Below are 15334 nucleotides of genomic sequence, written 5' to 3' on the forward strand. Positions count from 1 at the left end.
GGCACAATACTATCCGTGTTGACGGCATTGAGCTTTGTATTACGAAATGGGGGAGTAGGCATGACAATATGGGTTTGCAGAAGAAATGAACACACTTTTAAAAATAAAATTATGAATGAATATTATTTTTTACAAATCAAATTAGTACTCCATGTAAATTAAAATCACTTTTGCTTGCAAGTAGTGAAAAAATATCATACAAAAATTGTGTCTAAAGATAATTTTACATTGTAATGGTAAGTTTTGGAGAGAATATCTGAAAATTCATAGAAAATAGTTTAAATTAGGGTCAGAACAACGTGATTCTAGAAGGTATATAACGCAAAGAAAAAAATTTCATACAAATTTTAGCAATTTAAAACTGCCTCAGGATCGACTAATCTGATAGAGAATAGTTGGCCTCATACAAATTAATGTCGCATCGAGATGTCGACACCATTCCGCCGTCAACGCGAATTGTCATCGCGTGTAATGCTTGTCCGGTCACCGGACATTGCAGTCGCAGTAGACGGCTGCATCACGGCGCCGTAAAGAGGTTGGTACGGTCGAAATTTGCCATTTGGGTTTCAGACCGGTCCGACAAAAACCGGATAATGTGTAATCGCCCTTATGTTGCACTTGGAAATGTACATTTCATTTGCAAGAAGCTTTTGTTTGCGTAGAGGATCGACACTGCGCAGTCACACCGACTTCGGCCGCCCCTCTCTAGGTCTATCATCCACAACAAATATTTCCTTGTAGCGTTGTAGTGTATGGATCAGGAATCATTCCTTTATGGGAAAAAGTTTGAGCAGCCCGTAGATCTGTTTCGTCTGCTTCACACTTAAATAACGCTACAGCTCTTGCTTCTCGTATAGACCGGACTTTATTGTTGCTAGGAAATCGAAAAAGTACTGATTGGACTACAAAACTCTATTTATTATTTTACAATGATGCTATGTTCCATAAATTGAATCTTATTCGCCAATAAACCCGGTCTATAGCTGTAGGACCTGACATCACTGCAAGAGCGGTGAAAAAAGGTATAGAGAACTGAAGCGGAAAAAGGAGAGGATTAAAGAGTGACAGTTCGGACACGAAGGTCGTGAAAAGCTATGCTCTGTGGATAATCAAATAAAAAGAAGCAAATATGATTGAGGTGTTTTTATTTCTACAATAGCAACAGTTCTCCAACTCCGGGCCACACTGGCTCTTGTCAATTCCAGATTTCTCTCCTTTTTATCCACCCCGGATTCAATACGAGCACCATCTTTGCAGGGCTGTTGTCCGGAAGACTTGCAACATGTTCTGTCCATAGCACTCGTCAAGCCTTGGCGACTTTCTAGATGCTGGGCTCGCCGTACAGTTGCACCAGTTCGTGGTTCATTCTCCTTCTCCATACTCCATTTTCCTGTACACCGGCGTGTATTGTTTTAAGCACTTGGCGTTCCAAAACACCAAGTGCTTGTAAGTCCTCTTCGAGCATCGTTCATACTTCGTGCCCACAGAGAGAGAGGCAATCAGGTATTTGCACATGGTACACTTTGTACGGGGACGGAGTTTTTTGGACACCTTCCAGCGCCACTTTGAAGAGCAGGCAGGCGAGTCCAGTTAAGTTCAAAAGTCCAGATCGTCTTGTCGGAGTCTCCAGTGAATCTCAAACGAATCCGACAGATCGCTTGAGATTTACACACTGCCCCGCACTCCATCCGTCGTTGCCTGAATCGGTCTTGTCAGCTATCGAGGAAAGCCGTGTTCGTTCATGAAGCATGGTGAGAGTGAACGGAGAATGTCACACTATACGACTGCAGTTTTACCGCTTTTATTGCATCAAATTGCTCTGCTTGCAGCAGTCGCGATTTCACTGATAAAACTTATGACTATACTAGGTGTGATGCCAATGCTGTGGACAGTTGAGTACCGAAATATTTTACTCTCACTTCAATACGGTGACAAATTTAAAGACTAATGATTAACATCATTCTTCATCATTCTCCAGATTAGTTTCAGACTCTTGGAAGCCGTGTCTATTTATGAACCTCCAACTCCTCAACATTCGATACCGAATGGACTGTATCATATACAAACCGCTTACAATTACGGTCGTCTTCTACAGATACGAAGTATAGACATTGTTTGAGGAGGACTTGCAAGCATTAGGTATTTTAGAACGTCGACTTCTCAGAACAATCTACGGCTGTATAAAACGGAATATACAAATATACAAATTAACCTTTTTTTTCTGTATTATAGTGACTTTCAACTCATTTGGCTGGTTCGTCACTTTTACTTCCATTTTTGGAAGAATGTCGAGAGTGAGAATTGAACTCGTGACCTTTAGCGTGAGAGGCATGGATGTTACCACTACGCCAGATCGCCTCCACGTATACACGTATACACGTATACACGTATACAAAATATACAAATTAACCTTTTTTTTTCTGTATTATAGTGACTTTCAACTCATTTGGCTGGTTCGTCACTTTTACTTCCATTTTTGGAAGAATGTCGAGAGTGAGAATTGAACTCGTGACCTTTAGCGTGAGAGGCATGGATGTTACCACTACGCCAGATCGCCTCCACGTATACAAATAAACTTATTTAGACAAATTTATTCTATGGTCCAATGATACTTGCAAAGCTAACACGTCACAGCCCCACTACTATTGATGCCACTAGTCAGTCCAAACCACCTTGTCAAAAACGTACCCTGGATTTTATCAATATGTATTTTCTCCATTTTCTTCCAGGGTACGTTTATGACTAGGTAGTCTGTGGCATGGCGAGACAGTTATAGCTGGCAGTGCTGTCAATATGCATTCTGGAGTCCACACAGTGTTCTAATTGTATAATCTGGATTTGTTAAATTTACCTGTTCGTATCAGTTTTCGACATCCAAGTACATCCAAGGCATCGATATGCATGAATCAATCTGGACTGAAGTGAAGCGAGCCAATGTACATGTTTTTAGAATTGCTGGTTAGGTCCTGTCCGAAGAATCGAAGCCATTTCTTCCGTATGATCACATTCCTCGGGAATCGATGAAATGATAATTTGTGGGATATGTTTTCATAATTCGAGTTGGACTGGAGCCCGGGCATCAATGACCGAATATATATACAGCCATTCCATGTCAAACCAATATAGTGGTTCTCAGATTTTCGTGGGAAGTGGAAATTTTGTTCTTTGTCGCAAACCATTAGACCCGTATTTTTTATTTTTTTTGTTAGGGTGACCATTTAAATTTTAGGGTGGTCCGAAAAATCAAATTTTTCCACTTTTTTCAAAAAATGACTTTTTTCACAAATTCAAAACTTTTGAACTACTGAGCCGATTTAAATGATCGATATATCAAATTAAAGCCAATTAGCTGACCCGAGTTGCACAAAATGTTAGCTTTGGTTTCGTTATTAATGATTGTATTTGTTTTTGCATAGTTTTCATGGTCTCTGGACCAAAGGCACTATATTATTTTATATTTTTTTTGTAAAGCTGAGAATTTTTTACATAACATATCTCGAAACCAGAGAGGCGTTTTTTCTGTTTTTAATTTAAGATTTTTCAAATTTTACCGTAATTACTTCGTAATTATTCATTGTATTTACTATTTATAGTTTTCGTAGTCTCGGGACCAAAGGCACTATATTTTTTATATTTTTTTTTTGAAAGCTGAGAATTTTTTACACAACATATCTCGAAACCAGATAGGCGTTTTTGACGTAGAACTACGTCTTTCATTAAGGATGCCAAATCAGAAAACAGGTCACGTTTTTATGAAATAAAGTTAACGTTAATAACTATTTTTGCAGTCGACCGCGAGTAATCAGTTTCCTATACTATTAACATTAGAATTAAGGAAAAATGTATATATACTAGTAACAATACAGTAAGGAGTTCGGCTCCTTTAAACCTATGTAAAAATAAACGATTTCAATAAAAAACAAAAACTATTTTTGCCGCGAACGGATTTTGGCGATTTATATACCAAACGAATCGGAAATTCCCTAAGATTTGTTTGATATGCTATACATTAGAATCCCCTGGTTTGTAAATGGTTAAAATTCATGAAAACTCTAAGCGTTTCAATTTTCTCATACATTTGTTCTGTCCATTTATATCCTTTCCCGAACAGAGCTGTCAATAACGAGCAACTTATCGACGACCAACGAAGGGGAAATCGTAGGATCTAAAGTCTCTGTGAACAAAGAAAAAGTAGAAAATGAAGGGGAATACTTGCCTAGAGTATAAACAGTGAATCTCGCTGAGGCAAACTTTCATTCGGCATCGGATTGTTGAGCAATCCAGTTCACTTTGCTTTCGCTGCGCTTCGATCTAAGATTGGACCCCATTAGTGGTAATCAAACTTGGATATCGTCGTTTGGTTTTTCTGTTCGTTTTTCGCGTTATTCGTATCGTGTGTTTTCCTTTCCGCGTCATAAATTGGACGCTGTGTGATGAGCAAGAAGAAGAGGAAGGCAGGCTCGAGCCCTGCCAAAAACGTACGCATTGCAATAAAAATTCGAGGCAAGCGTCATCTAATCAGTGAAAAACGCTCGCACTGAACCGAGCCTTCGCGAATGTGACACCGCATCGAACAACAGCGAATTAGGCGACTTCGGCGCGTCGGTCGAAAATGTAAGCGCCGTTACCCAGACAGCAACCAAAATCAAGCTCCCCCCGCTGGTTGTGAAGGTGGTCGCTTTTGACAAACTCATCAGCGAATTCGCATCGATGGGTGTTACAGCAGAGTACAAGCTGTGGCATAATTCAGTCTTTTTCCAAGCAGTTAACATTGTTTGTTCTCCTTCATCATAAGGGCTTCGTTGGTGCCTTTGAGAAGGCATCAATGCATTAAACTGACGTTATGTGTAGCCGAGTCTATGTCTATTGCGAAAAAGGCCACCGGAATAGCGTTCGAGGTAAATTTTCAATGCATTGACATGAAATACATTGCGACATACGATTAACTAGTGTATTGTTTTGCGAGGGTAAGAATGCATAATCAATCAATCATCGTCAACTGATTCTACAATGAAAAAAAACATTTCAGAGATTATTCTGCTAAGCAGTTGTTTCTAAAATTCCACGAATAATATCCGAAGGTATAAACAAGCGACTTATATAGAATAACAGCGTAGTTCTACGTCAACAATGCGGTCGTATCTTGAACACAACCTCCTGTAATTTTTTTCGTTTTAAGTCATGATTTTTCAAAGTTTACCGTAATTTTTTTCGTAATTATTCATTGTATTTATTATTTATAGCTTACATGGTTTTGTGACCAAGGGCACTATATTTTTTTATATTTTTTCTTGAAAGCTGAGTTTTTTTCACATAACATATACAAAAATCAGAGAGGCGTTTTTTTTAGTTTTTGAGTTATGATCGTATTATCGAGGTATTTTCAAAAAAAAAGTAGCAAACACGTAATATTCGTAACAAATAAAAACACTTGTTATGAATTACTTTGCGATCGCTGCTTTCCGTCAAAGTTAAGGCCATCTACACACTAGGCAACCTAAGTTGGAAAGCAACTTAACGAATCTGTCAAAAAAGTTGAGAACATGTGTAATCAAATGGGAGCATACACACTAGGCAACTGGCAACTTTGGTCGGACCAACTTTTTCGATTCAACTCAGCATGTCGAGTCGCGCGCGATTTGTGTCGGCAACCTTTTCGTTCAATTGCTGTTGACGTTTTGATTTCTGCGTTCATTGAATTTCAATATCTGTCAGTGGTGATGCAAAACAGTGTTTACAATATTGGCGCATCTGTTTCTATGAACGAACGAGATGTAAGTATTTTGCTACTTTGGTTTCGTTTATATATAATATATATTCGTTTGACGTTAGGAAATGCCATCAATATGCAAGTTCTCTTGATATACCGTCCGGGAAGAGTGCTGAATTGGTCAAGGATGCGTATAATATTGGAGATTGAGCAAGAAGCACAGAATCCGCTGGATGTGTTTTTTCCAAGTTAACAGCAATTGTTGCTGTCTGTTGTTATCAGCGAGCCGAAATAAGTATGTTAGGTAAATATGTCACCTTTAGCTTGATGCCGTCGGTTATAATAATGATTCAACAAATACCAACAGATAGCCTAAGATTAGATAATTCTGGACATGATTTCCCGGGAAACCGTTATCATCCCTGATTCTCGATTGTACCATGTGCGAAGGTGCGGTCTGCGAATATGTGACCCCTGGGAGAATTTTTCATATTTAGCGTTAGTGTATACATAAATCATTCTTTAGAAGAATTGTTGAAAATTTTTCTGTTTTCTTTATATAATTCTTTTCGGCTGTATTCTTATTTCAATGATTTTTTTATGTTTGTAAATATTGTTTGCTGGTTTGTGGTATTACTCCAACGAAAAATAAATATATACATCCATTTTTTAGAAATATTTAGAATTTAGAAAAAAAGCAGAACCCAAAAGAAATTCTGAAATCTATTGTACACACGAAGGAATATTAACACAACGGTACATTTTTTAAATAAAAATGGTATTATTGTTTGATATATGAGATGAAACACCTTCGAAAAAAGTACATCCAGGAATGCCAGATAAGCAGATTTTTTTTCTGCTATAGTGTAAATTGTATTTCAAATGTGCCCTTTTGATTCTATTGTAGTTTTAAGAAGCCGCGAATGCATTCAATTTGATTCGATGATTTGTGAAATTAAGTTTTTATTTATTTTTTCTTTGCCTGGTGTCAAGAAATATCCCAAGTAAAGTAGTTTTTTTCAAACCAATTTTTCATAATTTGCTCTCCGTATGATTTTTTCGGCAGTTAAATAAATGGCATCTCTGACGCCGTCTACACATTAGGCAACAGCAACCCGATCTATGTTGGCGATGTCAATCGCATCGCCAACTCAGCTCTGCACATTGAGACAACTCGAACGCGATGAATTCGTTAAGTTTTTATCCGTCATCATAAACTGCCTAATCGCTGGCAGAGATGCCATTTATTTAACTGCCGAAAAAATCATACGGAGAGCAAATTATGAAGAATTGGTTTGAAAAAAACTACTCTACTTGGGATTTTTCTTGACACCAGGCAAAGAAAAAATAAATAAAAACTTAATTTCACAAATCATCAAATCAAATTGAATGCATACGCGGCTTCTTAAAACTACAATAGAATCAAAAGGGCACATTTGAAATACAATTTACACTATAGCAGAAAAAAAATCTGCTTATCTGGCATTCCTGGATGTACTTTTTTCGAAGGTGTTTCATCTCATATATCAAACAATAATACCATTTTTATTTAAAAAATGTACCGTTGTGTTAATATTCCTTCGTGTGTACAATAGATTTCAGAATTTCTTTTGGGTTCTGCTTTTTTTCTAAATTCTAAATATTTCTAAAAAATGGATGTATATATTTATTTTTCGTTGGAGTAATACCACAAACCAGCAAACAATATTTACAAACATAAAAAAATCATTGAAATAAGAATACAGCCGAAAAGAATTATATAAAGAAAACAGAAAAATTTTCAACAATTCTTCTAAAGAATGATTTATGTATACACTAACGCTAAATATGAAAAATTCTCCCAGGGGTCACATATTCGCAGACCGCACCTTCGCACATGGTACAATCGAGAATCAGGGATGATAACGGTTTCCCGGGAAATCTGACCAGAATTATCCAATCTTAGGCTATCTGTTGGTATTTGTTGAATCATTATTATAACCGACGGCATCAAGCTAAAGGTGACATATTTACCTAACATACTTATTTCGGCTCGCTGATAACAACAGACAGCAACAATTGCTGTTAACTTAGAAAAAACACATCCAGCGGATTCTGTGCTTCTTGCTCAATCTCCAATATTATACGCATCCTTGACCAATTCAGCACTCTTCCCGGACGGTATATCAAGAGAACTTGCATATTGATGGCATTTCCTAACGTCAAACGAATATATATTATATATAAACGAAACCAAAGTAGCAAAATACTTACATCTCGTTCGTTCATAGAAACAGATGCGCCAATATTGTAAACACTGTTTTGCATCACCACTGACAGATATTGAAATTCAATGAACGCAGAAATCGAAACGTCAACAGCAATTGAACGAAAAGGTTGCCGACACAAATCGCGCGCGACTCGACATGCTGAGTTGAATCGAAAAAGTTGGTCCGACCAAAGTTGCCAGTTGCCTAGTGTGTATGCTCCCATTTGATTACACATGTTCTCAACTTTTTTGACAGATTCGTTAAGTTGCTTTCCAACTTAGGTTGCCTAGTGTGTAGATGGCCTAATGTGTAGACGGCCTAAGATGTCAAAGTTGAGAGCAAGATGGTGGAGTTAACAGGTGGCTCGTAATTTACACTATTTAGAAAAGACGTATGAGGAATGACAAGACGAAAAGTTTGGATTTGTTTATGTTATTACTTACGTTGGTATGGTTACATTTGATTTCGTCGAAGGTATTTGAAGCAGTATAATAGATAAACAGTTGTCGTTGAAAATAGTAACCTAGTAACCTTTATGCATATGCTTCCGCCAGCTGGCTCGGCTAATGTGATTCAGGGAGTGCTTTGATCGTGGTACCGCCACTGGCGCATAATTTGCAGCTTTGTTTTTTGTGCTGGTTCATAACGACAATCAACCGTGCCGGCGAAACTGTAGTCAATGTTTAGTGTTGTTTGGATACCATCTATGTAAATAAATTCAAACTTACGGGATACGTCTGAACGGCAATTCTGACATTACGTTTTACCTTCCACTTCACTTTCCTTGGTTGAGAGTGATAACGTGATAAGTGAATGGTGTCGGACACACTTCGAGCAGAGAAGAGAAGTGGAACATGAGAGAAAAAAGTGGCAACGATTTGTGGCAAGAAAATGTAAACAGTGAAAAAATTGACAGATGGTTTACGCTCTAAAAATTGAACACAATGTTAAGATGTTTCTAAAATGGTGGGAGACGTCATATATAAGGTGGGAGGTTAGTATACAATGTTATTAATGTTAGCATCATCATGATAAACACGGCGAATTGGATAGAAATTACGAACTGAAAATTGAATAATATATATATATATATATATATATATATATATATATATATATATATATATAGACGCTGAGAGTTCTGTGGACAAATATTATAATGCATTTTTATAGGTTTATGTATAATGTCGTTGATATTTGCTTTATCAAAATAAACCCATATGTATTGTAATCATAACTTGCTGTGCAATTCATAACAACCTTTATGGTCGTATTCCACCAATAATGACAAATGTGTAATTTACGAATGAAGCTTCGCCATAGAAACTGGACATTGAATAAAAAAAAATTAAATGTGGCAAGAGCACCAGTTGAAATATTTTAAAGCATTCTCATCGAAATAAATTGAATGATACAATAATTATACGACTAGGTAACGTATGTATGCTTAAAAAATAACATAAAAATATGATTTCTGAATAATTTTTTTTTTTCAATACCCTCTGTTGGTATTGTATTTAGAATTTACAAGGTAATGAAAAGTTAACATCAATTAGTCGAGAAAGACGCACCACGCTAGATATGAGGTACAGACTAGAGGGGCGTTGCTGATTAATGGTCAGCTGCATCCCAATAGGAAGTATCCCGTGTCGGGCACACGTACAGAGCATTGGAGACAGCAACATCCCAATTACGAGAACACTTGTAATACTAACCTCGAGCCGACCGCGAGTAATCGGTTAAATATTACTAACATAGATAATAAGAAAAATTGTATTGAACTCCCGGCCCCGTGAGGCTAACGCCATATGAGCCTTTATAAAAATATATATTTTGGAAAAAAAAAAATCAATTAGTTTAAAATAATCATCTTTTTAGTTGCCGGGGTAATTAACAACAAACTAAATTCTTTTAGTGTTATATATATTCCATTCTCAGATTTTCGTGTAAATTAGTAGTTTTGTTCCTTATCGCAAAATGTTAGATCCCATTCCATTTTAGGGTGGTCCGAAAAATCTAGTTTTTACCCTTTTTTCAAAAATAACTTTCTTCAAAAACTCATATATTTTGAACTACTAAACCGATTCAGATGATCGACATATCAAATTGGCCAATTAGCTAGTCTTTTTTTAAAAAATACTATACTTGCAGAAAAAATAATTTTGTTTCCTTAATTATTGATCGTATTTGTTTTTTATAGTTTTCATTGTCCGCAATATTTTTTTATATTTTTTCTCGAAAGCTGAGGATTTTTTATATAACATCCAAAATGTGTTCTTCTTCGTTTTTAAATTATGATTTTTCAAATTTAACCGAAATAAATCATTTTTCTCCTTTTTTCCAAAAATTACGTTAATCAAAAATTCATCACTTCTGATCTACTGAACCGATTCAGATAATCGACATAGTTAAATGAAGTCAATAATTTCACACTTGCAAGAAGGGGAATTCTATACGCATATAAATAGCCTTATCGCATAGGATGATCGAACGAAGCTTAAAAACATGTTAACTTTGAAAAATCATAACTCAAAAACGAAAAAGAACACACTTCTGATTTTTTACTGTGTTAAGTGAAGGTTTCACGAAAAACATATAAAAAATATAGCGCCCTTGGTCCCGAAACTATGTAAACTATAAAAAAAAATGTAGAAAATTATAGCGCCGATGGTGCCGAAACCATGTGAACTATAAAAAATGGATACAATTAATAATTACGAGAACAAAATTCAAATTTCTTGCAAGTTTGATAAAAGACTAGCTAATTAACTTCAATTTGATGTGTCGATCATCTGAATCGGCTTAGTAATTCGAAAGTTATGACTTTTTGATAAAAAATTACTGGGAAAAGTGAAAAAAATCGAATCACCCAAAAAAATACAGGTTTAATGTTTCACCATAACGCTACCAATTTTCACGAAAATACGAAAACCACTATATCAGTTTGGCATGGAATGGCTGAAGTAATACTGCAATAGTTCACAAATTTCAAAGTTTTTCTTGTTGTTTTTCATGTCTTTTAGTGCGGCCATAATAATAATTAGTATTACTGCATTTGGATTGATGCTAGAAAATAAAAGTATCATCAACTTTCTTGAATAGTGGATGTGATATAATTCACTTTATATTTGTATATATATTTCTATATATTTTTAAACTAAAATATTTGTCAAACAAACTGCAAACCAAAAAACTTCTATACTGTGCCTTGATTTTTTGAGTTTAAGATTCAAAGTCTAGCAAAGAACCGCCAATTAAAAAGCACTCCAACTAAAAAAGCGCCAATAAGTGAATGTGTACTGTAAAACTGTAAAAAATATATAAAAAAAATATACAATCGAAGACTCTTTTTGTCGTTTATGAGTTTGGTTTTTTAAGTAACTACTAGGCATGTTTGCGGATTAATAGAAAGATATGATATGTTGATCCTTAAAAAAAGTTTGAAAGTTGAGAATTGGAAAAAATATAAAATTCATGTGAATGGAGACGACTTTTGTGTACAGCACATGCCACTGCGGCCTATTGATGATTAAGTAAGTAAGATTTCTTCCAAAACGTCATAACTTTTCAACCATTGAGTCGATTTCAAAAATCGACATATCAAATGAAATCTTATTCTTCTATGGATCAACTTCAGTCGGTTATTCAAACAAACTCAGAAATTCAATACTACAGAAAAACTTTAATAAAGTTTAGAAAATTTGCAACTTAATTTTCCACAATTCGCTCTTTTACACCAGTTTTATATCTTGTCACAATTTTAAACCCCAAAATCATCTTGTCAAAATGACAGGTCAAAGCACGAATAGCAGGAAAAGCTAACAAATAATGGGGTGTGGGGGGGAAATAATTAATTAGATAAATAACCATCTCAGAAAAATATTGAAAAAAAACATTCCTTTTTTAATTTCTCTATCAAATTTCGATAAAATTGCACTGAATAATTAAAGAAGGGCAATATTAATATTTGAATAAACTTATTTAATTATAAACATGTTTATATCAACCTTCCCATCTTATCATTCTTCATTAAAGACCTTGCGTTAAGACAGCTAGAAATCCATACACACTCAAATCAAGTGTGCCTGAAAAAATTATATTCTTCACGTAAACAAGCGATGAAAATGTGGACACTTTTTAGTTAGTGAATTGTATGGAGTTCCACTGCTGTGCTTCGAGTCTAGATCAACTTGTCATGAGCGTACCCTGATTTTCTCTATTAAACTGAAACCACCCTGTATGAATTGAAATTTGCCACCGGGGCCATCTGACTAGGACTGTCAAAACCGCCCAACAGTGCGAAACAGAACTGAAAAAGCAATCCCGATGCTTGATGAAAAAAGAAAACTGGCAAACGACGATTCGTAACATTTCTCTTGAGCCCGTCGCTCGTTTCGTACGTGATTCAGCGGCAGCAAACAGAGAGCAAAGTGTGTATGTAATTCCGTGTGGTGTTTCAAATTGGAACTCTTTTTTTTAATTCGTCATCACCGTCGTCGTCGGGAAAAAATATTAATTCTCGCTTTTCTTCGGGGAGATACCTTCGATCATAAGGTGCTTCCGTTCGGGGAAAACAGGTCATACGACTGTTATCAGTGTAGCGAAAAATAAAACAAAAGTGTATGGTGTATGTTCCCCGGAAGAAAAAAGAAATGAAATTCTACTGTGTGTTCCTGCATTAGTGCGTAGTGAAGGGCGATATTTTTTTTTGCTGGTCCATTGCAGAGATACAGCCTCCCCCACCTTCTTCTGATGTGGTCCAATAGTTGGCGCAAGTGGAGCGTGTGTAATTTGGACCGTGGATTTTGTGGTCCCAGTAGCGCAGCTAGTGTCTAACTTATGACCTTTGATATATTCACGTTCTAGTTCTTCGCGGGACGCAATCAGTGTGTGCATTACGTGGTTGATGGTAGTGTGGAATTTGAACCTGACGGGGGTGTAGCGCGATTCCACACACCACCAAAAGTGCTGTGACAGACGTCGTTCGTTCGTTCGTTCGACCAGATTGTTGCAAAATGTTTGCATTCATTTGCACCGAGAATAGAGGGATGCAAGGGTTCGGATAGAGAAACAAATGAATGATGCATGCATACGTAAAATGCTACCAGCCAAGCTGAAACAAAACGAGCGCGAGATGAGAGAGAGATGAAGCATTTGCTGATGATGCAGTGATATTTTATATAATACGTGTATATCGTTGTGAAGGGGAGTAATTAGCCGCGGCATTGGATTTAGCGTGTGGACGTCAATCGGATTATTTTCTCGCCGTTTAAAAGCGCTTTCGAGAGCTGTGCCGTTCCGATGCTGTATCGGATATGGCATTGCAGTAGCGGTGTCAATGCAGGTATATGACAATAGTAAATGTATCCAAATTCTATGTATTTTATGCAGTGTGAAAACAAAGGAGAGAAAGTCTCGAAGAATCAATGGCCAGTTCAAAATACAGTAGAACCCCGAATATCCGCGAAACAGTGGGGCTAGCTCACCGCGGATCACGAAAATCGCGGATCACGAAAATCGCGGATAACGCAACAAATGACTAAAAATGAGGTGCAAACACAAAATAATAGATTTTTCAGCATGAAAACAATGTTTCATCAATACAGGAATCATTGAACTATCCACCTGTAAGGTCGTGTTTACCAGTTGTCAAGTAATGTGAAAGTCATGATCAAAACAAAAGAACAAAAACTTACCACTCATTGACAAATTTAGGATAGAATTACTATGGAAATCGCTTTCGCGGGTAAACCGCACCGCGGATCATCCGCTCGCGGATAATGGGAGTTCTACTGTGTATAAATGTAGACTGCCCAAATTTACATGGTTGACGTAACCACCAACACCACTCTGTGATGTAAAATGATTTTTTCTTGGTTTTAGCTGAATAATCATGATTGTTGAACAATTCATATACAATAATCTGTCTCCATTCAATAAACATGAACAGTAAAAAGTGGACAGACGTTAATTCAATCGAAAAGCACAGTTGGCGCTCACGTCAACCATGCATATTTGGGCAGTAGAGTGGCATGTGAGCAGAGATGCCAACCTTCCAATTTTTTCTGTATATTGCCAGTTTGTTTTTATCATGCCAGCGACACAGCCAAAGACATTTTATCGGCATTTTCAAGTTTTTTTTCTCCCCAAAATTATATTCTTTTCATCCAATTGTGCGAATTCCTCTCCGCTCCACTCATATCTTTATATCTTTATGACGATTATCGTCTTTCGCTATCTACATCCGGCCCCGAGAAAGAATTGGGAGCGTATCCTAGGAAAGACTACCCATACTTGTTCACACTAATTTTTTTTTCCCATGGTATGGCTAAGTGTACATCATATGCATATAAACACATGCTTGAGAGAATCGGGCAGCTGTCTAAGGGCGTCTACTCCTATCTAGGCTGTAGTCCTTTACGTAACAGAAAATTTGCTGAAATTCAAAATCTCTTAGAGTTGAAACCCTTGCAAATGCTGCATCCGTCAGCCACGCGGTGGCTTCCATTAGAAGGTGTTGTCAAATGTATATTGGAACGTTACGAACCGCTCCGAATTTATTTGGATTTATTTTGAATGGTGATCATGTAGAGCGGATCCAAGTAAGATCGAACTATGATGATTTAAATGACCCTTCGACGATAATTTATTGAAAGTTCTTGTCTTACACTCGAATCATAGCGAACAATGTTGATAGATTATTTCAAAGCGAAAGTCCGGAACTATTTACCTCGCATTTAAGCATTTCAAGATTTTTTTTTCCCAAATTCCCAAAGGCTCATATGGCGTTAGCCTCGCGGGGCCGGGAGCTCAATACATTGACAATTTTTCTTATTATCTATGTTAGTAATATGTAACCGATTACTCGCGGTTGGCTCGAGGTTAGTATTACAAGTGTTTTCGTAATTCGGATGTTGCTGTCTCCAATGCTCTGTACATGTGCCCGACACGGGATACTTCCTATTGGGATGCAGCTGACCATTAATCAGACACGCCCCCCTAGTCTGTACCCCATATCTAGCGTGGTGCGTCTTTCTCGACTCGAGGAATCCAGGATATAATGGTCACTAGCCGGCGCAATCATCAGCTCATGTAGAGTTGTCATGAGCGGTACAACCTTTGGCTCTTGTTGAAGATCAGTGGACTGCACAACCTTTGGCCCGTGTATCTGTAAAGAGTGTGTGTATGTATTGCCGCGACTAAGTAAAAGTTTATCGATCGGATAGGAGGGATATAAAACGAGGACACAACGAAGGAAACATCATTAAACGTTGACATCGGCGTTTCTGAGGAACAGGTATAGATGAAGCAGAAGATCAGGATCACGGCTACCTAAGATATCCCGGACGGGGATATCCGATTGTCTGCCTTGTGC

At 37.0% G+C, this 15334-nt stretch overlaps 1 protein-coding gene and 2 long non-coding RNA genes across 7 annotated transcripts in view; 2 read left to right on the forward strand and 1 right to left on the reverse strand.

The window, feature by feature from the left end:
- Window positions 1-5600: 5600 nt before the first annotated feature.
- Window positions 5601-6386, forward strand: LOC129764414 (uncharacterized). The gene is made up of 3 exons (XR_008741132.1): window positions 5601-5774; window positions 5833-6014; window positions 6078-6386. It is a non-coding gene; the product is annotated as an uncharacterized LOC129764414 (long non-coding RNA).
- A 964-nt stretch (window positions 6387-7350) lies between these two features.
- LOC129764415 (uncharacterized) lies at window positions 7351-8172 on the reverse strand. The gene is made up of 3 exons (XR_008741133.1): window positions 7964-8172; window positions 7724-7905; window positions 7351-7660 (listed from the first exon to the last, which is right to left on the reverse strand). It is a non-coding gene; the product is annotated as an uncharacterized LOC129764415 (long non-coding RNA).
- Window positions 8173-12263: 4091 nt separating this feature from the next.
- Window positions 12264-15334, forward strand: part of LOC129764413 (FHIP family protein AAEL005291) — a 51886-nt gene continuing 48815 nt past the window's right edge. For 3 of the 5 annotated variants that reach the window (XM_055763472.1, XM_055763471.1, XM_055763470.1), the window contains exon 1: window positions 12279-13303. The gene's annotated coding sequence lies outside the window, so the exon portion shown is untranslated. Of the gene's footprint in view, window positions 13304-15334 lie in introns of all 5 variants that reach the window. The other 2 variants (XM_055763469.1, XM_055763467.1) reach the window with 2 other exon arrangements.

Source organism: Toxorhynchites rutilus, chromosome 2 (genome assembly GCF_029784135.1).
Source record: "Toxorhynchites rutilus septentrionalis strain SRP chromosome 2, ASM2978413v1, whole genome shotgun sequence".
Taxonomy (NCBI): domain Eukaryota; kingdom Metazoa; phylum Arthropoda; class Insecta; order Diptera; family Culicidae; genus Toxorhynchites; species Toxorhynchites rutilus.